This window comes from Ambystoma mexicanum, chromosome 13 (assembly GCF_040938575.1).
Source record: "Ambystoma mexicanum isolate Mex_15411 chromosome 13, UKY_AmexF1_1, whole genome shotgun sequence".
NCBI lineage: Eukaryota > Metazoa > Chordata > Amphibia > Caudata > Ambystomatidae > Ambystoma > Ambystoma mexicanum.
In genome coordinates, this window is record NC_090938.1 from 120257297 (window position 1) to 120282569 (window position 25273).

Here is a 25273-nt window from a genome sequence, read left to right on the forward strand (position 1 = left end):
GGTTCTGACTGGGTCAGACCCGGTTCCCAACACCAGCAGAGGTCGTCAGACTGTCATGGGCGCCATTGGCTACCGCAGTGCGAGCCTCGACTTGTCTTTCTCTTTCTCTCGGGCAATCTCACCCTTACATTCCAACCTCGGTATGCGTCTCTGCTTCTGCCGCTGCTGAGGACTCTACCTCCCTCCGACAATTCCCCTCACTGCATCGTACTCGATTGCGGCTGAAGCTCTGGCTCTCCGCTTCCAGGTCGAGGCGTATACTCCCAGCCAGCCACGCTGCTTCCTCCCGCTAGTGAGAGAGCCCGCGCCCGGGCCGTCCTCCTCTCGCAGCCTGGTGCCTTCCTGGGATCCACGTCGAGTGTCCTTGGCGTGTCGCGCAGGAGTGGCACTCCGCGACTGTGTGGCGCTACTTAGGCTGGCCAGGGATCACCGCTCTCCCACCTCGCGGCTCTCAGCAGGACATGTCCTCGCTCTACTTCGAATGCTCGCCTAATTTCCAGGGGGGTGGCCCTGGGCTCTGCCGTACATCGAGGGTTCTCGTCCACCAGGAGATCAGGAACCTGTAGTCCAGAGCTTGATATGACTTCCGACACTTAATTTCCCCAGCGTCGTGTCCCGGCTCGTCAAGGGGGGCTCCCGGAGTACTACTCAGCCAGTTCGCCGAGGGGCTTCTCCCTGGACGCTTGTCTTCGCTTCTGCCATCCGTCGCTGAGGACTCCCTCTCCTCCTGACACTCCACCTCGCTTGCTGTGACCGCAGTTACCTCGTTCGCAGCCGTCGCTGGAGCCCCGGCACTCCGCTGTTTGGATCACACAGGTTCCTCCTGGGCTGTCATGCTGCTCCGAGCGGGAGATCTCCCAGGCCCGGGCTGTCCTCTTGCCCGCCGGTCGGGTTCCACCACCGGTGCCCGGGGTACCGTACCGATTTCTGTCGCCGTGTCCTGGGGGGCTACGATGGCTCCGAATGCTGCTACTTATTGGCGAATTCCGCTCCGGAGATCCGCGCATCCACACCAGGCCTCCGGTAGGGTAGATCCACCACCTCAGTCAAATGCACGCTTGATTTCTACGAGGATCCAGAGATCCGCAATACGCAGGACGGCACCATCAGACTCAAAATTTCACATAAACTTGATCTGGATCATGATGTGCTTTCAGACCGCTTATTTTCGTGTGGCTGCAAGCTTGTAAAAGCCACGACTTTCCCTTTTTTCCCCATTGCCTGCACGGAGGACCCGAGGTGCGCGTCCTCATGGTCCGGCGGCCATCTTGGAATACATCTTTATGATAATTTACAAACGGCCAGTGGGGTAGACACCTCACCAGAGCTGGATTTTGGTAGACCTGAAGCTGGTTGCATGCACATGCTTCATATAGACAATTTATATAAAAAGTTGTAGACTATTTGGGGTGGAGTAGGCCTACCCTCACCTTTGAACAGGATGATCTGACGGACATCCTCTGTAAGGGACCGCAAATAGATCCTATTTTACCACTTCATATCGCTCTCCTAAAAAAGGTGGCAGCAAATTGGGAGACAAATCCAGCAGTAAACAAAAACCTGACCAAAAAATACCACCCTTCCAGTAATGACCCCGACTACTTGTCAAAACACCCCACTCCAGAGAGTCTGGTGGTATAGGCAGCTACCGCAACTTCCAAGAAGGCAGCTTATCCAACTATCCCTCCAGATAAGGATGACAAGAGGGTAGATAGATGGCCAAGAAAAGTATTTTTTGAAGGGAGCATGGCTCTTAAACCAGCCAACTCCACATGTGCCCTAGCAAAATTCTCTTTCACTCTATGGGACTGTATTTCCATGGCAGCAGAGCGCATTCCCGAGTCGGAGGAAAGAGACGGGTTCTTGGCTATTGTTATTAGAGACATAAAGGAAGCCATCTGTGAGTCTCTTCAGTCGGGTATGGACTCTGCTGACAGCATCAGCAGAGCCATGGCAACAAGCAACGTAATACGCAGATTTGCTTGGTTGAGGAAGTCGGGATTTGCGCCGGATGTGCAATCCAGACTCCTCAACATGCCTTTTAACGGGTGTCATCTTTTTGGCAACAAGGCTGACGAACACCTTGAGAAGCTGCAGACCTCAAAGGCAGCAGCCAAATCTTTAGGTGCCGCTATTAGATTCCCTCATGGTGGACAATGGAGACGTGCAAAGCCTGCTCAAGCAGGGGCATCCTTACCGCTGTCATGGTGCGTGCTTCAAAACCCCTGGAACTGATGGGCCCACCCCAGTCACTGGCACCCATAAGGGCTTATCTAGCCCCAAAGGAGTGTCCTAGAACCTCCTGGACTCAGTCCTGGCGCCGTTGGCGCCAGGCTCATAATATGTGTTGAACTGCTTGGGACTACTTACTCAGCCTAGTGAGGCTGAGCCTTTATGCATAACCAGGGTGTGGCTGAGGGACTACTTTACCTGAAGGGCAGGGTGTGGTAAAGGGACTACTTTACCTGGAACTACTTGCAAGGCTATTTAAGCCACATCCTGCAAGCAGAACACGCTTTGCATTATTCTGCACTCCTGCAGCGTAACACACACCATGTCTGCTCACTCCTCGAACTTCTACAGCCACACCTGTTCTGAGATTCCAATCCATTGATACCTGAGAGAAGAAAGAGAAGAGAATAGGAGTTAGTACAGCAACGAAGGCCTTACCTGCAGTACTTCATCCAATCGGTCGCGCCTTCAGCTGATCTCTGAACCGCCGCCCTTGCAGAGAAGAAGGTATCCACACCAGCATCCAGTACTCACCCGGGTTCTTCTCATCACCGTCCTGGAGCCGCGCCGCACCTGCAAAGAAAGAAAAGAAACAGCAGGTTAGTTGCGCACGAAAAAGAACAGTTATTCAGACATCCAGCGCCACTCACTCGTGCTAATACTCACTTGAAGGAAATCGGCTCAGCATCTTAGAAAGAGTCATTTTTCATCCGAAATCCGCACGAGACCGCGCCTGAAAGAAAAGACAAAACACGTTTAAAACTTGGGCAAAAAGGACTTTTAAGCACCTATACCAAGCATCCATTGGCATAGAGACTTGCTTAATGCAGCTATTCAAGACTCAGCCACAGCCACACTGGATCAGTGAAGTAACTAGGTCCGGGCAAAGACTGTGCTTACTGCGCCCCTGCTACAGATTGCAGGACAGAGAGCCTACCCCACAAAACTCCAAGGTGAGACAGAAGAGGAGCAAGGCATCAGGAGGTGAAAGGAGGTGGGACCAAGCGAGCCCCACTCAGTAGCTAATATCTTGTTTCGACCTTGCAGACAAACGCCTCCTGGGGTGATATTAAGGGAGAAGACGCAAGCAAGCATCATCATTCAAGCAGTGCCCCACCAGTGCAGACATCATTCGTGCAGCTACGTGCTACGCCCCCGTGGAGACCAGGTGAGCGTGACAACCAACAGCTACTGCAACAGCCGCCTCAAAACCTCTCTGAGGTCTTGAGTCACAAATCACCAGTGGGAGGCAGACTGTCTCAGCATCTGAAAGAATGGGGAGACATTACTTTGGATGCTTGGGCATTGGAAACCATAGCCCACGGTTACTGCCTTCCTTTCATTCAGAGACCTCAGAACCATCCACCGCAGAGCCACTCTTTGAGGGTTCCAGAACCGCTCCTTGTGCAGGAAATTTTGACCCTGCTAGAGAAAGGCGCTATAGAACCGGGTCCTTTAGCGGAAAGGAACAAGGGATGGTACTCTCCTAATTTCCTAATACCCAAAAATGACGGAGGACTGAGACCCATCTTGGACTTGAGATACTTGAACAAGTTCCTCAGGAAGGGCAAATTCAAGATGGCTACACTTTCTCAGATCCTTAAGGTCTTCCAACCCCAGTATTGCATGGTGTCATTGGACCTTCAGGGTGTTTATTTTCATGTACCAATCCATCTCAAGCACAGGAAATACCTGAGGTTCGCTGTTGGCAGTTCTCATTATCAGTTTTGAGTTCCTCCATTCGGTCTGACCTCCGCCCCAGGGTTTTCACCAAACTGATGGCAGTGGTGGCAGCGTGTCTCAGGAGAGGGGGGATTCACGTCTACCCCTACCTGGACTATTGGCTAATCAGGGCACATTCTCCCGTACAAGTCCTGGATCATCTCACCATCACCTGCCACTCTCTTCACAGATTGGGCTTCTCCCTCATTTACAAGAAGTCCCATATGACACCTTCTCAAAAGCTTCAGTTCATCAGGGCTGTACTGAATACAGCCTTGGAAAAGAGCTCGACACCCGAGGTGAGGGCTCAAGACATTCTACAGATGGTCACCAAATTTCAGAGTGCCCCACTGTATTGCTCTCCCCAAAGTGCACGGAACAAACAGAAATCACCAATGCAATTACAGAGCAAATACTTTGAACGTAGACAGACGCAATAACTCGCAGCCACGCACTCTTAGAAGATAATCAGCTCTTATACGGCTATTTATTCAAAGCTCAGTAATACATAGAAATAACTCAAAAAAATAATATGGACATAAATCACAGAAGAAATAAAGAATTCAAAAGGAAATACATCACCGTGAGCATAACAGAATTCCTCATCTCGGCCAGAAGCGGCTGGAAGACCCCGGGAACAGCCAGGCCGAGAGTACCACAGCTCACAGAAAGGCCGGACGTAAGCATCCTTCTCCGGCTGAAGTCTCACCTGACCCCCTCCGGGCTTCCGCATATATACACACTCCACAAAGGGGAGTCAATTCTCGAACCTTCTGGAAATTGCACTTGCGCAGTTGAGGAACAGCCGTCGGTTGCCAGCTGGGTCAATCGAGAGCTCCCCCCAAGAAGCACTGTGCCTCCCTTCTCTAAAAACACGGTCCACGGAGAACAGTAGCAAACCATTACAACATTAGCTTTCCCAGCAGAAATGTCCTTGACCGCATAGCAGGTTTGGAAAGCATGTTTTTCTCGGCACCGTGAATCTAACACTCAGCAAAATGTGTGCAGCTTTTCACTGCGGTGTGAAGTAAATATCCATCATGGCTCCGAGCGCTCCCAGAATACATTGCGCACCAGCGCCATTTTAGATGAAGCATAACAATTCCACCCTTGGATATTTACCTTCCATACTCTGGTGGCACAGGAACCGGTCTCTGAAACCTACGAAATGTTAAAACTAAATTGGGAATACATTGAATGTAACAACGACAAGCAATTATGATCGATAATATAATAAAAATGCAAGCAAAAATGTAACATAGTGTACCCCCAATATCAGGTATCCATGAAAATAACCAATCCCACCAATTTCTATTATGATCTTGAGACACTTGAAAAATGAGATCCCTCAAACCTCGAATATGACTTTCAATAGATTGTGAATGGTCACTTAAATTGAAACAACACATACCTTCAAATGCATTACACCCTAATTGTGTTTTAGCAATAGATAATCTACAGCAGCTCTGTTCTGTAAAGTTGCTTTTCTAATAACTTGACTATCAAGGAGTAATTCTTTTAAAGCCTGTGAAGTATGATTAAGACCTTTGACTACTAAACATGCTAATTTCATCAAAGATTTGTAACCTCCAGCAGCTAAACCCCAAACTCCCACCAATGAAAGGGTTAATGCTAGAACCTCAGCTTCTGATAACAAATGTACATATGAATCACAGTCAGGAGATAGACCTACAGATTCGAAAGTTGACCTTTTACCTCGAGTGATCGCTGGGTGTAAAGGAAACATCATTAGTCCTAACCGAGTTAAAGCACATGGACCTCCAGAAATGTTAGCAGGAATATAAGTGTATGTAATGTTACCACATGAAAAGAGCCATCCTGTTGGAAGTTTCACATGATTCAAGTGACTAGCAGTTATCACTGTATGATTGCAGGACATAGTGTTAATAACACTGGTGCATTTGCGTGATACTCGAGAACATAGTCGCCTCTCGAGCATCGTATAATTGCACTGATTGGTCAATTCTATTTGTCGGCATTTGCCAATTTCTTGTGCCTTGCAGGTCATAACGTAACATACATCACCTTGAGTTATATTGTAAGTAATAACATGTGTCAAATTTCTCCATTTACGGTCGGTCTCTTGGCAGAACCGACAGTATTCGTAAACTGAAAAAGATTGCCTAATATCTGAGTCTTGAACTAAAGAATCGTTGTGTGTGACACCGAAGATATGCTTTAAAACCGGAACAGGCGTCGGCACTGCTACTAAACACGTAGTCAATAAAGCTTCAGCATTGGGCACATCAGTAAGACAAAAGTGTGATATGTTCAGTACTTGCTGTGCCAGATATATCCACATATTCTGTTCTTGGGTAATCATAGGAGAGTGTTTTCGCCTTCCTACGATCGCATCTCGCACGACTGGCATCAAGGTTGTTTTCACTGGCTCCTGATGTGTTTGTCGCATTTCACGAATCCATGTCTTCTATCTGGCTGGCTTTTCGGCACTGGCATAAGGCTGCTTGGGGACAACATTATTCATCACTATCAGTATCCCCTTGATCACTGGCACAGATGTGACATTTTTCATTGGTAGCAGCAGACTGTTTAACTCGCCCAAATGGAGTCCATTTAGTGCCACAGTTACACCAACCAGACACAGGATCTACAAAGCAAACCCAGACAAGAGATATCAGTGTTGCACATCACTCTCTCAGGTAACATTTGTCTGCGGGTACATATTGCCATTTCTTTCTACCAGGCTCCATAACTAAAACAACTTGATTGTTGCCTGATGCAATGACATCTGCGAGCACTGGTGGGCCACTTGGCTTTTCCACCCACACCTTTGCACCCGGTACCATACTGTCTGAAGACCCAAAACCGCGGTCCCCACGGGTAGTTAACACTGTAGGAGGCTCCCCCTTCTTAATCATGGACAATTTAATGGGAATGACTATCAATTGGGCCACTCAATCACCCTTGTGGATTGACAACAATTGATCCCCACTATTCATTAGGATGACTTTAATCTCGCCCTGGTAATCAGCATCAATTACCCCTCCCAACACTTGAACTCCCTTTAATGCTAGGCCAGATCTAGGGGCAATCCATCCCATATGCTCTGGGGGAATCTGTACTCCAATTCCTGTTTCGATTTCAACTATTCCTCTTGGATCTAATCTGATTTCTTCATTGGAATGCAAGTCTACCCCTGCTGACTCTGGAGTTGCTCGATAGGGAGCTAAAGAACCTTGAGTAATTTCCCACTATAATAGTGTCTCTGACTGAATTGGGTTGAACCTGCAAAGTAGGAGTCATTAATCGCATCAAAGGAGTTTCATGTTCATATACAGGCCTATTGTTTAATACTTGCACCGCATCAAACACACAATCACGCCAGCCTGCCAAAGTGCCATCTCCAGATTTGCGCAACTGTTCTTTCAATAACCCATTCATGCGTTCAATTAACCCTGCAGCAGCTGAATGGTAGGGGATGTGGTACACCCACTCAATGCTCTTTTCCTGACAAAATTCCTGGATTAGTTTGCCTTTGAAATGTGAACCATTGTCACTTTGAATTTGCAAAGGCACTCCATAATGTAATATGATTTGATCTAACAACCTAATGGTATTCAGTTGGGTTGCACGTTTGCACGGCAAAACCATCAAATATCCCGAGTATATATCCACAATAGTGCATACATACTGACAACCTCTGCTGATCGGCATGGGACCGAAATAATCAATCTGCCAAATTTGACCTGGTAATTTTCTTCTTTTTAATGTGCCTCGAACAATTTGGGGTATAGGTCTATGTAATTGGTGTTGGCACATGGGACATTGCAAAATGATTGTTTTCACTATTTCTAAAGGAAGGCCAATTCCTCGAGCTTGTGCCCACCTGATAGTAGCCTTTTCTCCAAGGTGCCCACATTTCTGATGGGCCCATTTGGCCAAACCCCCAAATCGTCTTCCTGAGCCTCTGCATCCACTGATGAAATCTTGGTGTGTTCGTCTGCAACAGAATGAAACCAACGTTCTAATGAATCTGTGGCACAATGCGCGTCCACATGATATATAGTAACTTCACTTTGTAATAGAATTTCTGCAATATCTTGCCACAGTTCTTTTCCCCACAACTCTTTTGAATGAATCTTCCATCCATTCTTTTGCCAAGTTGGCAACCACACTGCCAATCCATTCGCCACTGACCATGAATCTGTGTAAACATAACATTGACCAGGGGTTTCTTGTTCCAATGCTTGGTAAACTGCGTAAAGTTCTGCAAACTGACTGCTCTTCCCTTTCCTTGTCAACATCTTTTTTTGTTTTGGGATTGTACGACACTGCTTTCCAGTACCGCTCAGTTCCAATTTATCGCGCTGAACCATCCGTGAACCAAGCATGCTCTGTTTGCTCTACAGTCAAATCGCTGTAAGGGACTCCCCATTTCACGGGAGACTCACGTTTTTCAGATACTACCGGTAGTATGTAATCTGAGGGCGGTATATTGGCTACTTGCTCATGTAATTTTGCCACTCCACCCTTTCCTGATTTGGCTCTGTCTTGAATATACCATTTCCACTTAATTATGCTGGCTTCTTGAGCATGTCCAATTCGATGCGTTTTAGGACAGCTCAGTACCCATTGCATTAATTGGTATTTCTGGTCTCATGAATACATCATTGCCCACCGTCATCTGCTCGGTATCAACATGAGCCCAATAACACGCAAGCAATTGCTTCTCAAATGGAGTGTACAGGTTACCAGCATCAGGCAACTTACGACTCCAAAATCCCAATGGCACACGTTTCCTGACTTGTTTCTGCCACACACTCCAGTTAGCATAATTGTCTTGTACAGACACATTTAATTCCACTTCTCCTTCCTTCAAGGGCCATAAATCAAGCACTTGTTGCACGGTATCTTTCGCCATCTCAAAGGCTCTTTGCTGCTCTTCCCCCCACTGAAACTCATATTTCTTTCGTGTCACTTTGTAGAGGGGGGCCAGTATCTGCCCTAAATGAGGAATGTGCTGTCTCCAAAACCCAAACAGTCCTCTAAACTGCTGAGCTTGCTTTTTGTTCATTGGAGTGGTGAATTTAAGTATTTTCTGACGGGCTTTTGGCACCATTTCTCGATGCCCATGATGCCACTGAATCTCTAGAAATATCACTGTTTCAGCTGGACCTTGAATTTTACTCGGATTAATCTCCCACCCTTCCTTGTTCAATCCTTCCATAAAGACATCTAACTGGCTTTGCACACTGTGCTCATCCTTGCCTTGGATCAAGATATCATCAATGTAATGAGAGATTTGTATGTCAGGTTTGCACAGTATCTTGTCTAAGTGCTCTGCCACCAGCCGGTGACAGATCGTTGGGCTGTGTATGTACCCCATAGGTAGCCTCGTGAAAGTGTACTGACATCCACTCCACGAAAATGCAAACTGTTCTTGACACTCGTCAGCAATTGGCACGGCGAAAAATGCATTAGCTAAATCGATCACTGCATACCAAGTCCCCTCAAACTTTTGGACATTTTCAATCAATGTAATAGCATCTGGGACTGCGGGCACTAAGGGAGGAGTGTGTTTATTCAACTCCCTGTAATCCACCGTCATCCTCCACGACCCATCTTCCTTTTTAATAGGCCAGAGAGGATTGTTCCATGAGGTGGTAATAGGGCGTAATACACCCACCTCCACGTATTCTTTGATGGTGTCTGAAATGTCCTTGTGCCCCCCAGGAATGCGGCATTGTTTCATTGCTACCTGCTTGGTTGCCACTGGCACTTGTACTGGGGGCATCTTCAATTTGCCTACGGTAATGGGTGTACAAATTAATGCACTCACCCCAAACTGGTACGTTTTACCGCCAAGTCCCAAGGTTAACCCTTCCAAAATGTCAAAGCAAATTATATATTCAGGTATCGGGGCAATCAACACTTGGTATTTGTGCCTATTCAAATTGCCTATTTTCATCTCCACTCTTGTTTGTACTGCGGGGGTCTCCTTTCCCCCTAGACCTGTAATAGTAAACTGTTTGCCTTTAAATCGTGTTGGATTACCATGAATCAAAGAGGCCTCCGCCCCGGTGTCTATCAATGCTCGCACCCCTTGTATATTTCCTGGCCCCCAAAAAATCTTAACATCAACATGAGGCCGCCTATCCACTTTTATGCGGGCAGACACTGCCGGAGCTTGGCCGAAGCCCTAGTCAAACTTCGAATGAGTGTGACTCGACTCCGCCTCTAGCATCGCACTCATCACCTTTCTCAAATCAGCATATGTTGGCTGGTACGGGGAAGGTGTCCCCATAGACCCTTCGTCTTGTTCCGCAGGGGGAGCAGAAGGTGAGGTGTCCCCCTGTGGCGTGGTGACCACTTGTTTCTTAACCTGTTTATAGCGCTGTTTGGCTGCAAGTCCTCGTTTTTTGTATAATTCATACATTACTCTGGTTTCAATGCCATCAATTTCTTCGTGTGGCACACCATCTTTTAACAAAGCCAAAAACATGTCTTTTTGGGACACTCAGGAGTCTCTGCTATCTTGCCGCCTGCCTTCGGTTCTTCTCTCACTACACCCCTCCCTCTCCCGTGGCTTGTTATCACTCTTATCCCACTCTTCCAAATCTGCAAGTTGCCGAATGGCATCTGCTACCTCATCTGTAGCCTTGCCCGTCATACCTACAAGCAAAGTCATAATGACACTTTTGTATGCGGGTGGCGCATTTCTAATCACCATGTTTCGGGTTGAAACTGAGAGCGGCACTGCTCCCATGTGATCAGGAGCATCTCATTTCATAGCATGCTCTCTGACTTTTTGAATTGCTTGTCTCAACGTATACCACTTTGTTTCTTCACTGGGCCAATCCTTGGTAATAGGGTATTTACGGTTACATGCTTGGGCTACCAGGTGCAACAAAGACACCTGTATATCTTGACCATTTGCATCAGGGGGCGGTCCTGCTCTTAAGACCTCCTGTACATTGGTGTCAATTGACAGGGGTAAAAAAACGCAATGAATCCGTAGAATCTACCAACAATCCTGCAGCACCACCATCTAGTAATCTCACCATCCATGTCAGTAAAGCTTCCCCTGATTTATGTCTCAAACGGGTAATAATTTCCCCAACCTCCTGTTGTGTGTAATCCTCCAGCGTGATTAAATCCACCATTCCGCCAGCAGGATTCTGCGGGTGGGGTCCAGCTCGCCATCTTCTAACGGGCTTAGCCGTCACTGTTTTCTGTTTCGCCTCTGTTTTGGGGTCAAACTCATCTGCCGAACTACTTTCTAGACTGGTCGAATCAAAAATATCACCATCCCACTTATTCGGATCCCAGTCTACGCCAGCGGTAGCGTTTACAGTTGCCACCTTTCTTTTATTGACCCCTCCCCGTCTTTTCCCATACTTATACCGGGCTACTCTGACTGCTGCCCTCTCGGCCACCGCCTGATATGTGTCGGCCTTATCTTTAAACAGATTAATTTGAATCTGCTGCATTAACGCAGTCTGCCGTTCTGCAGCTAGCTCTCTTTCTAATCGCAAGACCTCATTTTTCATTTCCACCTTCATTTGATGTATTTTCCTATAAGCATGCAAAAGAACCCAACCTTGTCTACCTAATGCCGCACATTCTTTGCCACGTTCTACTGGAACTTGTTGCAAGCATGCCATTACATCAGCCGGATCGGCATCTCCCAATCCTTGATCCCATGTTTCACTTAAACCGGCACCACATGCCCACGCTTGAGCCAACTTATCATATGGACTCTTAGTCCAGCCTGGAATAACAACATCAGAACAGTCACCGCCAGCGGTAACACTCTTCTTCCTGAACAAGCTACTCATTATCACAAACAAAATAAAACCTCGTTGAATCTATATATTTTCTTCTCTCCACGCTACAATCACTCCCACAGGCACTCCCACACTGAAACAAGGAAAAAATAAACTTCACTATTCAAAAACTTCACTTACACGACAACCAAATCCTATCTACGTTTCAACAGAATCTTGAATACTCGGCACAACTCATCACGAGCATCCTGTTTGTGACACCAAAAATGTATTGCTCTCCCCAAAGTGCACGGAACAAACACAAATCACCAATGCAATTACAGAGCAAATACTTTGAACGTAGACAGACGCAATAACTCACAGCCACACACTCTTAGAAGATAATCAGCTCTTATACGGCTATTTATTCAAAGCTCAGTAATACATAGAAATAACTCACAAAAATAATATGGACATAAATCACAGAAGAAATAAAGAATTCAAAAGGAAATACATCACCGTGAGCGTAACAGAATTCCTCATCTCGCCCAGAAGCGGCTTCCCCTGATTTTTCTCTCAAACGGGTAATAATTTCCCCAACCTCCTGTTGTGTGTAATCCTCCAGCGTGGTTAAATCCACCATTCCGCCAGCAGGATTCTGCGGGTGGGGTCCAGCTCGCCATCTTCTAACGGGCTTAGCCGTCACTGTTTTCTGTTTCGCCTCTGTTTTGGGGTCAAACTCATCTGTCGAACTACTTTCTAGACTGGTCGAATCAAAAATATCACCACCCCACTTATCCGGATCCCAGTCTACGCCAGCGGTAGCGTTTACAGTTGCCACCTTTCTTTTATTGACCCCTCCCCGTCTTTTCCCATACTTATACCGGGCTACTCTGACTGCTGCCCTCTTGGCCACCGCCTGATATGTGTCGGCCTTATCTTTAAACAGATTAATTTGAATCTGCTGCATTAACGCAGTCTGCCGTTCTGCAGCTAGCTCTCTTTCTAATCGCAAGACCTCATTTTTCATTTCCACCTTCATTTGATGTATTTTCCTATAAGCATGCAAAAGAACCCAACCTTGTCTACCTAATGCCGCACATTCTTTGCCACGTTCTACTGGAACTTGTTGCAAGCATGCCATTACATCAGCCGGATCAGCATCTCCCAATCCTTGATCCCAATTTTCACTTAAACCGGCACCACATGCCCACGCTTGAGCCAACTTATCATATGGACTCTTAGTCCAGCCTGGAATAACAACATCAGAACAGTCACCGCCAGCGGTAACACTCTTCTTCCTGAACAAGCTACTCATTATCACAAACAAAATAAAACCTCGTTGAATCTATATATTTTCTTCTCTCCACGCTACAATCACTCCCACAGGCACTCCCACACTGAAACAAGGAAAAAATAAACTTCACTATTCAAAAACTTCACTTACACGACAGCCAAATCCTATCTACGTTTCAACAGAATCTTGAATACTCGGCACAACTCATCACAAGCATCCTGTTTGTGACACCAAAAATGTATTGCTCTCCCCAAAGTGCACGGAACAAACACAAATCACCAATGCAATTACAGAGCAAATACTTTGAACGTAGACAGACGCAATAACTCACAGCCACACCCTCTTAGAAGATAATCAGCTCTTATACGGCTATTTATTCAAAGCTCAGTAATACATAGAAATAACTCACAAAAATAATATGGACATAAATCACAGAAGAAATAAAGAATTCAAAAGGAAATACATCACCGTGAGCGTAACAGAATTCTTCATCTCGCCCAGAAGCGGCTGGAACACCCCAGGAACATCCAGGCCGAGAGTACCAGAGCTCACAGGAAGGCCGGACGTAAGCGTCCTTCTCTGGCTGAAGTCTCACCTGACCCCCTCCGGGCTTCCGCATATATACACACTCCACAAAGGGGAGTCAATTCTCGAACCTTCTGGAAATTGCACTTACGCAGTTGAGGAACAGCCGTCGGTTGCCAGCTGGGTCAATCGAGAGCTCCCCCCAAGAAGCGCAGTGCCTCCCATCTCTAAAAACACGCTCCACGGAGAACAGTAGCAAACCATAACAACGTTAGCTTTCCCAGCAGAAATGTCCTTGACCGCATACCAGGTTTGGAAAGCATGTTTTTCTCGGCACCGTGAATCTAACACTCAGCAAAATGTGTGGAGCTTTTCACTGCGGTATGAAGTAAATATCCATCATGGCTCCGAGCGCTCCCAGAATACATTGCGCACCAGCGCCATTTTAGATCAAGCATAACAACCGCGTCTCGCTGCCTTCAATTTTTTGAGGTTACTCTGCCTCATGGAATCCTGCATTTTTCTGGTGCCAGAGGCTCACCTGAGAATGATATCTCTTCAATGGGCCTTCAGGACACAATGGTCCCAGTTCTCAGGAAACATGTCAGACCTACTTCAGGTTCCAAGCAGGTCCTCACAGGATCTTCTGTGGTGGGCCTGCAAGGACAACATTCTGAAGGGAGAACCTTTTTGGCCACCATGGCCGGAGATAAAAGTAGTAACAGACGCCTCACTCATGGGGTGGGGAGCCCATGCCAACGATCTGACAATCAGCGGTCGTTGGTCTCCATCAGAGTCCAAACTACACATCAATCTTTTGGAGCTGAGGACAATCAGACTTGCGCTGAAGGCTTTTCTGCCCTCTGTACGGGGAAAGAATGTCTTGATAATGACAAACAACACAGTGGCCATGTACTACCTCAACAAGAGAGGAGGTGTAGGGTCACTACCACTGTGCAGAGAGGCAATGCAGCTCTGGTACTGGGAAATTCAAGAAGGAATCTCCCTATCACCAGTTCACCTAGCTGGAGAGGAGAAAATAGCAGCCTATACTCGGAGCAGGCAGAGCATAGTCTCCCACGAGTGGGAACTAGCTCAGGAAGTCCTTCAAGAGATCTTCACCCTTTGGGGAACCCCTCAAGTGGATCTGTTCGCGACCTGTGTCAGCTGGAAGTGCGAACTGTACTGCTCCAGGGAATTTCCTCCAAGAGGAGCTCTAGGAGACGCATTCGTGGTGGACTGGGACTTTCCACTCCTGTACGCGTTTCCTCCAGTCCGTCATTCCTCATGTGATCAGGGGGTTGAGAAAGTTCAGGAAATACGGGTTCTCCATCCAGAGGTCAAGACACTCAGCCTTCACGCATGGTTTATGAGAGGTTGAGATGCAAGGATTGAGACTTCCCGGATAACGTAATGGAGATTTTGCTTTTGGCCAGAAGGCCAGCAACAAAGTCCTTGTACCATTGCCGTTGGAACAAATTATGCAGCTGGTGCAAAGACAAGAGTGTAGACCCTTGTCTATGTAAAACACCAGAAGTGTTACCTTTTCTACTATCCTTAGCCAATCTAGGGCTCCAGGTTGTCTTTAAGCGCTCGTCAGCAGAATGTTCATATTTCAAAATCCCACTGGTGACACAATTTCTAAAGGGACTCGCCAATGTGCTCCCCCATCTCCTTTCCAGGTTCCAGTTTGGGATCTTAATCTGGTACTAAAATGTCTAATGTGCGCACCCTTTGAAACTTTACATTCATGTCCATTAAGGTTGTTACCATTTAAAACCATTCTCTTGGTAGCATTAACCTCAGCCCGCGGAATGAGGGAATTTCAGGCACTATTATCCTAGCCACCCTTTACTATCTTCCACAATGATAGGGTTATTATGAGGGTTATGCCTTCATATCTACCCAAAATCATTTCTGATTTTCATGTAGGGCAGGAATTTGTATTGCCCACGTTCTATCCTCCACCTCATCATGGTAAGGTGGAGGAGAGATTACATAGATTGTATCAACGCAGAGCGCTGAACTTTTACATATCTAGATTATCCAAACTTTATATTGATGATCAGCTTTTTATAGGCTATACAGGTCACAAACTGGGTCAGGCTGTGACAAAACAGACCTTATCCAGATGGATCAGTCTGGCAATTTCGGAAAGTTACAGCCTGGCGGGCAAGGATCCTCCAGAAGGATTAAGGGCCCATTCCACCATGGTCAGGGCTTCCTCTACAGCCCTGCAAAGGGGTGTACCGATCAAAAACATTTGGAGGCAGCTAAGTGGTCTACTCTTCACACGCTCACAAGGCATTACTGCCTTGGGTCTTCCCTCGGTCAGGATGGAAGCTTTAGACAAGCTGTCCCCCATTCGGTTCATGGAAACCATTGAAAACTAAATTCTTACTCCCTCCACAAAAACGAATACTGCTTTGGGAGTCTATCAAAGATGAGCAATACGTGGAAGGACAAAATCCATTCGAAGAACAAGGTACTTACCCCTGGTAACGTTCTTTCCACTGGATGTTCCTCCCATGTATTCCTCATCGCCCTGCCAGCCTACTCCACAGTAGAATTTCCTATGCTATTACAGATTTCGCTCCTTCAAACTTAGTACGGTCAAACCTGTGGTTATGCAGGTAGTTTCTACTGTAAGAAAAACAGAACTGAAGCCAACGGGCGCTGCGCATGCCATATATACCTGCAATGACATCATCCTCGAGACGGAGGCCCTCGAGGAACATCGAGTCGACAGCATCGATGCACACCGCCCTCTCCTGAAAAAAAGATTCCGAAGCAGCTGAAGCTGGATATCGAATATCAAAGATGAGTAATATGTGGGAGGAACATCCAGTCGAAAGAACGTTACCTGGGGTAAGTAACTTGTTCTTCTGATCGAGTAACAAACATATGGAGCTAGAACCATAGCTAAAAGCACAAACTACAATAAAATAAACCTTTCGATAAATTTTACACTTTCCATGAGTGCACAAGGGTGCCTTGTACCAGGATGATAGCCAACGTGTGTTGTGGCTTGAGAGCTCTAAATAAGTATCCAATACAAACTAAAATTGTTATCCCATAACAATAAAGCACTAGTTAAAATTTGAGTGAGGTAAAATACATATATGGTGAAATAAGGTTTAAGGCTTTTCAGCAAGGTTTCATTAAAGCAAATGACTGAATGACTATCAATTCCCACATGCCAACCAGGTCACTTTTAATACTAAAAAATGCCTAGGTTCGAAATGTTGCCTTCACCCATATTTAACCTTCAGAAACCTTTGATAAACTTCAGCCTGCTAAAATGTTCTGCTGCAGCCCTACTTATATGTATCCTATATCCTGATCTGCAGCACCTGTTCTCCAGTGGCACAGAATAGGTCCGAAGGCCATTAGCCCATTTAACAGCTGCTGTGACGGCCAAGTTAGTTCAGCACAGAGGCTACATTTAAAGTCTGAAATTTTGCTTAAAGAAACATAATTATGAGTATTACTGTCCTGGTGGGACATTGAGCCTGATTCCCCGATGGCGATCTCCTCCCACATGGCCAGGGGAAGGCAGCCGCTACCTGATCCTGACCCTGAGTGTGGTATTATGAGGGAGGGTCATGTGGGTGGGGATGACTATCGGGAGGAAGTGATGACTATCGAAAGAGACACAGTATCCCCCACCCCGCTCCCCTTGAAACTATAACCCCTAAATTACTAATGGCATATTGTAAATCTGAGCAAAATACCATTACATATAATGCTCACTTAACATCTATTTCTGACAGTCTTAATTTGAACAAGGCTCCAAAGCAAAACAGCTTTACAACTTCTAAAACTCCAACTCCCATAAAACACACAGTACTGGGACAAGGACGAGGAGAAAGTAGTTAATGTGGAGCAGAAAACACACCAAGCTGTGTGCAGACTAGATGTGGTAATGCCAATCAAGTGTGCAGGACATTTAAAAATGGTGTGCCTTTTCAAATTGAAGAGAAAGAAGGAGGAGAAGAGAGATGCAGAGGGGGTGCAGCAGAAAGCAAAACCAAAGGCAGACACACACGAGCGGGCTTTGCTGAAGGAGTCAGGCTCTTCCTACCGGAGAAGAGAGAGACTGGGAACAGGATAACAAGCATTGAAGAGGGACCACTGAGGAGCCAGCAGCAATGGAAAGGCTGTCAGGGACGTGGTCCCGCTGAATAGCAGAAATTCCACTGGCGAGTGAAGGAGAAGCCGGCGGGAGAACTGCAAGAGGGTCTGCAGAGTGAGGAACACTTTCCCACATCACAGATATCACGGCAGCTAGACACCACAGGTTGGAGAGTCCAGCAAATACCAGTGAGTCTGCCCAGTAGTATTGGGAGCCCCGGGCCGTACCGACGGGCCCACAATCAATTGAAAACTTATTGTAAATATCGACCAAGTAATATAGAAAGACTGAATTTACACAAGACTCCATATATGAGATGTCAATATGGGGAACGCTGGAGTAAATGTTGTCATAAGCAAATTAACTTTAATGAAGCAATTGAAAAGCAAGATCTGTACAAATCTCTATACATGAGATGCCAATATGGGGAAAGTTGAAACAAGTAATACCTGGAGTGCACCAGGTAATCCATTTAGAGTATGTGTGTGAAAGGAAAGACATTGTGGAAGGTCCCTGGCAGGAGACCATCTTTAATAATTTGTATTGTAAAAGAGTCACATTTTGCCATCCTTTAAAACACCATTGCTTGGAAAAGACATTTCTTTCACCAATACTTAAGTTACCAAGAGATACTTTTGCCATCCTTGAAAACATTATTGCTTGGAAAAAACACTTTTCATCATCTTTAAGAAAGTGAAATGTGAAAGACTTTTTCTAATAATCTTAAAGAACCACTGTTTGCACATAACGTTCTCAACATTCTACCTGAAACAGTTCAGGGGAAGGGAATCATCCCCTAAATACAAGGATTGTTTTGTAGAATGTTCATACTTATTTTGTGCACCCATTTTGCTGAGTTTTAAGCAGAGACATTTATCTTTCACTAGGGCTGTACCGAATAGCATATATAGTATTCGGCTGAATACCGAATAGTTTGTCAACTATTCGGCCGAAGCCGAATATGATATGATATGATAGTTTATTTATATAGCGCCTATACACAAAGTGTTTCAAAGCACTTCAAGGCAAGGGAGGGAACAAGGGAAAATACAATTACATTCTTACAGGCCATGAACAGTAAGGATGTGAAATTAACTATCATTCTCCAGCATGGGGTCTGGCATGGATTCACATGCTCATGAATATTCCCCGTCGTCAGGCTGGGAATCCTCGGTAAAGAAAAAACCAGTATCAGTTTCGTTTCTGATCTGTCTTTCGTAGTAATAACCAATCACTGGTCTCTGCGTCATACTGACCACAGCCAATGACTGCCCTCTACCTAAGCACCGCCTCTGGCAGCCATCTTCAGATTTTTACCGCACGTTCATGTGTTGGGATCCTCGTGCTATTGCTCTCGAGCGTTAGTGCTTTTTTTCGCGCTTTTTCACAAAAAAACTTCGATTCTTTCGGTCAAAAGAGCCTCAAGCTCCACCGATCCTACATCCGATCAACGGGGACCCGTGTCGGATTCATCTGTGCCCCTCAAGGGTGAAGATTTCGTCGAGCTACGCTTCGGAGGACTCCAGAAGCTTCTCAGGCCCGGTCTCGGAGATGGCCCAGGAGAAGGGAAGCTCGACGCCCGGAAAGCTGTTCAGGGTCTGCCCTGGATGCCAGCTGCAGAACGTCTTCAAGGAGGACGAACACTCTTTCTGCCTTTACTGCCTTCATGAGGACAAGACGCACGTGGAGAAGGACTGTGCGTTTTGCGGCAACATGTCGGAACGGACCATGAAGGACCGCCATCAACGTCTCGCCAACTGGCTGGAGGGTAAGAGCCCGTCTGGCGAGAAGAAGAAGAAATCCGAGCGGTCTTCTAAGACCTTTGAGGGCGCCCCGGCGACGGGGGCCCAACATAAGGCCAAGCACCGCGAGTCCGCTGGCACCGGGAGCGCCGAACGGTCGGGCTCTACGGGCGCCAGGCAGGGCGCACCCTCCCCGGCACCATCAACCACGAGCCAACGCTCTGGGTCGGGTAAGAGGAAGGCCGAGCACCCGGCGAAGCTCCTGGAGAGGCCCCGGTCGAGCTCTAAGGCAGAGGAGGAGCGTGGCAGTGCCCCCTCCCTCAAGGATAAGGCGGTGAGCGCACCTAAGGTGGTGAAGGCCTTGATCCATCCGACCAAGCCCTCTATCGAAACGGTCGCGGCGGCCCTGGCTCAGCCTGTGGTGGCTACACCAGTGGTGGCGACCTCAGGGCCCAGAATCTCCCTGCCTCCTCGGAGGGAGTCTTCCTTTGTGCCCATCGATAGGACCCCCGTGAAACCCTCCGTGGGGAAGAAGAAGGGGGGGGCAGGGCGTCGTCGTAGATTCGGCCTCAACCTCAGAAGAGGAGCTGATCGAGGTCTTAAGCCACGGCCTAGGCGTGGAAGAAGGCCAGCCCGTCGGAATGGACCCCGACGCAGGTGACGACGACGACATCGTCGAGGATACCGACGGGGCCCCTGCTCGCCCGTCGGATTCCCCTCTGCCAGCGCCGCAAGACAACTCGGCGGCCATTTTGTTGGCCATACAGTCCTTATGCTCCGAGATAAGGACGAGGCTACCGTTACCGACGGAGGAACCTCTCCCGTCGGGGGATCCAGAACCGGGACCTTCTGGTGTTCCCCCTACCAAGAAAAGAAGGATCCATCCACCACCTCCTTTTCAACCGTCGCGCCCCGTCCAGCCCTCCTCCCCGTCCACCCGAGGGGATGATACGGGGACTGACACGGCAGCGACGGGTACGGACGACGAGGCATACGACGAGGATTTTCCGTCGTCGCCTCCCACCAGGGCTTCTCCGCCCGACGAGATCGGATCTTTCCACTCCATGATCTCCAGGGCTTCCGAGCTTTTCCAACTCTGCCCTGAGGAGAAGAAAAAGGAAGGCTTCCTTTACCAGCGGCGCGAGGCCAAGAGGAAGACGGTCCTCGCAGTGCCTCTGTTGGACGACATTTGGGATGAGGGCCTTTCCCTCCTCAAGAACCCTTCCACGACGCCAGCTAGAAGAGACCGGTACGAGAAAAAGTACCGGGTCCCGGACACGGCCCCCCTATGCCTCCGGGCGCAGCCTACCCCGGACTCCGTCGTCTCCGCGGCAGCCAGGAAGAAAGCGGGGGGGGGTGCGGCCTCCACATCGACTTCCCCGCCGGACGGCGAGGGAAAGAAATTGGATGCTATGGGACGTAGAGTCATCTCGTCGGCAGCGACGACGATTAAAGCGGCCAACGCCTTGGCTATCGTGGCCCGCTACGACAGGGAGCTCTGGTACAAGATAGCTCCCCTGCTGGATTTTCTGCCGGACGACAAGAGGGCGGAGGCCCTTGAGATCCTGCAGGAAGGTTAGGTGGCGTCGGACCACGCCATCACCGTGGCGACGGACATCGCCGACACTGGGTTCCGCCAGCTGGGCAACGGCGTTTGCCTTCGACGTCGTGGATGGCTCAAAGCTACGGACTTTCGGCAGGACGTCCAGACCAGAGTCCTGGACATGCCCTTCGACGGGAACAACCTGTTTGGGAAGACAGTGGACGATTCCCTTCAGGCCATCAAGGCGGATACTGAGACGGCCAGGGCCCTTGGAGTCCTGCAGCAACGACGAACGCCCTTTCGGAGCGGCTGAGGCAAGGGCGCCTCCAAAGGTTCCGGCGGCGGTTTCGCTTCCTACCGTCAAGCGGCCCGCTCGTCGTCGCAAGAGGCCTACAGAGGACGAGGCAAGTCTAGCGGACCCCGCCGTCGTCGCCAAGGAGGTCAAGGCGGCAAGGCCGCGTCCAAGCAGGATTGAACCGGCCGTGGGGTCGGGCCCCCACCGAAGCACCCCGGTGGGAGGCCGGCTGGCGGGCTTCGTCAGCGTGTGGGAGTCCATCTCCACCGACCGTTGGGTGCTGGACGCCCTGGCCCGGGGCCACGCGCTCGAGTTTCAAAGACGGTGCCCACGCGTCCCCCCCGTGGCCAGGAAAGAACTTCACGTCCCTCAACTTCTCCTGGAGGTAAAGGCGATGCTCAGAAAGGGCGCCATCGAACTCGTCCCAAAGAGGCTTCGGGGCTCCGGAGTCTACTCGCGATACTTCCTCGTGAAGAAGAAGACGGGAGGATGGCGCCCCATCCTAGACCTGCGACGTCTGAACAAGTTCATCAAGGCGCAGAAGTTCCGGATGGTCACCCTCCAGCACGTCCTGGGTCAGCTGGAGGAAGGAGACTTCCTATCGTCGTTGGATTTGGAGGATGCCTACTTCCACATTCCCATCCTAAAGGGGCACCGAAAATTCCTCAGATTCGTGGTCCAAGGGCGTCATTACCAGTTCAAAGCCCTTCCCTTCGGACTACGGTCGGCACCCAGGGTATTCACCAAGTGCCTCGCACCGGTGGCGGCGCAGCTGCGCCGCGAGGGGATTCACGTCTACCCCTACCTGGACGACTGGCTCATCCGCGCCAAGACGAGGGAGCTCGCCGTGGTCCACACGGCAAGGACCGTCCAACTCCTCACGGACCTGGGATTCTCCGTGAACTACGCCAAATCCCACCTGGTGCCCGCGCAAGTCGCACTGTTTCTGGGAGCGAGGCTCGACACAGTGTCCCTTCTGGCCTCCCCGTCGGAGGAGAGGACCAGGACCATCTTGGGCAAGGTGCAACGGATGTTGGTGGCCGACGCGGCCAAGGTGAGGTCCATCAAGTCCCTCCTCGGGATGATGTCTTCCTGCATCTACCTCATTCCCATGTGCAGGCTCCGGATGCGCCCGTTGCAAGAATTCCTGGATGCGCGCTGGATCCAGACGACGGGCAGCTTCGAGGAAAGGATCAAGCTCGACGAGAGTTTCCGACGAGCGATACGGTGGTGGGGCACCCGCGCGCATCTGACGGCGGGCATGGACTTCCAGACCCCAGCCCACCAGGAGACTGTGACCACGGATGCCTCCCTGGAAGGGTGGGGAGCGCACACCGAAAATCTGCACGCAAGGGGACTCTGGCTCCCGACGGAGAAGTCACTGCATATCAACGTCCTGGAGCTCCGTGCAGTGTTTTGGGCCCTCAGGTCCTTCCTTCCGTCCCTCAAGGGCAAGGTGGTGAGGATCTTCACCGACAACACCACCACCATGTTTTACATCAGGAAACAGGGCGGAACCAGGTCCCCAGCGCTGTCCAAGGAGGCGCAGGACCTGTGGCATTGGGCCGTCGCCCAAGGGATTTTTCTGGTGCCGTTTCATCTGGCAGGGATAAAAAACACCATCGCCGACTCACTCAGCAGGGAGCTGCGCTCGTGCCACGAGTGGGAACTACGGCAGGATCTGGTGGATCGCCTCTTCCGACGGTGGGGCACACCCCAGATCGACCTGTTCGCGACGGCGACGAACACCAAGTGCCGGAGGTTCGCCAGCAGGTTTCCCCAGACGAGGAGCATGGGCGATGCTTTCTCGTTCCCCTGGGAGGGCCTGTTCCTCTACGCGTTCCCTCCCTTGCCTCTGCTAATCCGGCTCGTCAACCAGCTCAAGAGGTCACGGTGCAGGATGATCCTCGTCGCACCTGCGTGGCCGAGGCAGATATGGTTCCCGGACCTTCTGGACTTGTCAGCGTCCCCGCCGATCAAGCTGCCGGCGGACGCGGATCTACTCTCCAGGGAAGGAGGCGCCATCCTCCACCACGACCCGAAGTCGCTGAACTTGCAGGCCTGGCTCCTGCAGCGCTAGAGTTTAGAGGATACGACATACCGGCCGACTGCAGAGAGGTTCTTGCAAAGGCCAGGGCGTCCTCGACTCTTAAATGCTACGGACACAAATGGAAGAGGTTCTCTGTCTGGTGCCACGCACAGAAGATTAACCCTCTACGGATTACGGCTCCCCAAGTACTGCCGTACCTGCTGACGCTGGCCAAAGCTGGTCTGGCACACGCGTCCATCAAGATTCATCTTGCTGCGATCTCCCGATACACCAGAACCACGGGGCGGACGTCCTTGTGGTCTCATCGTCTGGTGAAGGAGTTCATGAAGGGACTGTTCAGATCGTTCCCGCCGGTGAAGGCTCCGGCCCTGGCGTGGGAGCTCAACGTGGTGCTGACCAAGCTCATGGGACCTCCGTTCGAGCCTCTGCACTCGGCCCCGTTGAAGTTTCTATCGTGGAAAACAGCTTTTCTTGTGGCCATCACCTCCGCACGACGAGTGGGAGAGATCCAGGCCCTTTCCTGCAAGGCCCCGTACTTGACTTTCCACGACACGAGGGTAGTGCTCAGGACGCACCCCTCCTTCATGCCCAAGGTGCCGTCGGACTTCCATCTCAACGAACCCTTGGTGTTGCCTGTGTTCTTCCCGTCGCCTTCGTCGCCGGCTGAGAGGACTTTGCACTCGCTGGATGTGGCTAGAGCGCTGAAGTTCTACGTAGACCGCACGAAGTGTTTTCGGAAGACGTCACAACTCTTTGTGAACTTTGGACCTGTCAATCAGGGGAAGGCTCTCTCGAAGGCTTCCATTTCCAGATGGCTCTCCGGCAGTATCATGTACTGTCACCGGTTGGCAAACCGACCGCTGCCTGGCCGTCCGAGAGCCCATTCCACCAGAGCGATCGCAGCTACCACGGCGTTCCTATCTGGTGTGCCCCTGCTGGACATATGCAGGGCTGCTACGTGGAGGTCGACGCACACCTTCACGAAATTCTACTGCGTCGACCGGGATTCCAGGGAGGAGTCCAGGGTCGGCCAAGCAGTGCTGCGCAACCTGTTCGCCTGAGGTGAGCCTGGTGAGGAGGTAAGATGCTTAATGTTGAGTTGATGTGATGCTTAATGTTGAGCCTTTGCCACCTCCCGTGGTTGTGCATGTGTGTACTGCTATGTATTCTTTATTCATGAGCATGTGAATCCATGCCAGACCCCATGCTGGAGAAGGAACAAGTTACTTACCTGTAACTGTTGTTCTCCAGCATGGGTCTGGCATGGATTCACATGCGAACCCTCCCGCCTACCCCTCTGCGGCTCTTCACTTGGTCATACTGCCACTTCACGTGCTTCCAAATCTGAAGATGGCTGCCAGAGGCGGTGCTTAGGTAGAGGGCAGTCATTGGCTGTGGTCAGTATGACGCAGAGACCAGTGATTGGTTATTACTACGAAAGACAGATCAGAAACGAAACTGATACTGGTTTTTTCTTTACCGAGGATTCCCAGCCTGACGACGGGGAATATTCATGAGCATGTGAATCCATGCCAGACCCATGCTGGAGAACAACAGTTACAGGTAAGTAACTTGTTCCTACTCGGCCTGACGACATTTCAGATAGTGCAAGAGCTAAGACATAGATTAGGAAGGGAGGGGGAGATTGGGAAGGAAATGGAAACAGACATCAAGCCTAATAGTTTAATTATTTAATAAATCATGTTCCAAACTTCAAAAAACACACGTATTAAAAAAACTAATAAAGCACCATTTTAAATGCATTCTATACTTTTATTTCTCTTCATTGTAATTAATGTAGCATCTTTATTTAAAGCATAAAAGCCAGAAATAAAGCAGATTTAACCAAAATGAAGGGACCAAATGTACAGAAAATTGTTACATATTCAGTGCCAGTTAAAGTCGGAGGCTTCACAAATGCAAAAGGACTGCCTTTGGAATCAGATGCATTGCATTCTCCATCCAGTTGCAAAGTCGATGCGGT

General features: G+C 49.2%; 1 protein-coding gene across 1 annotated transcript in view; it reads left to right on the plus strand.

The window, feature by feature from the left end:
* SYCP1 (synaptonemal complex protein 1) overlaps positions 1–25273 on the plus strand; it is a 1202159-nt gene that overhangs the window by 639523 nt on the left and 537363 nt on the right. The window lies entirely within an intron of this gene.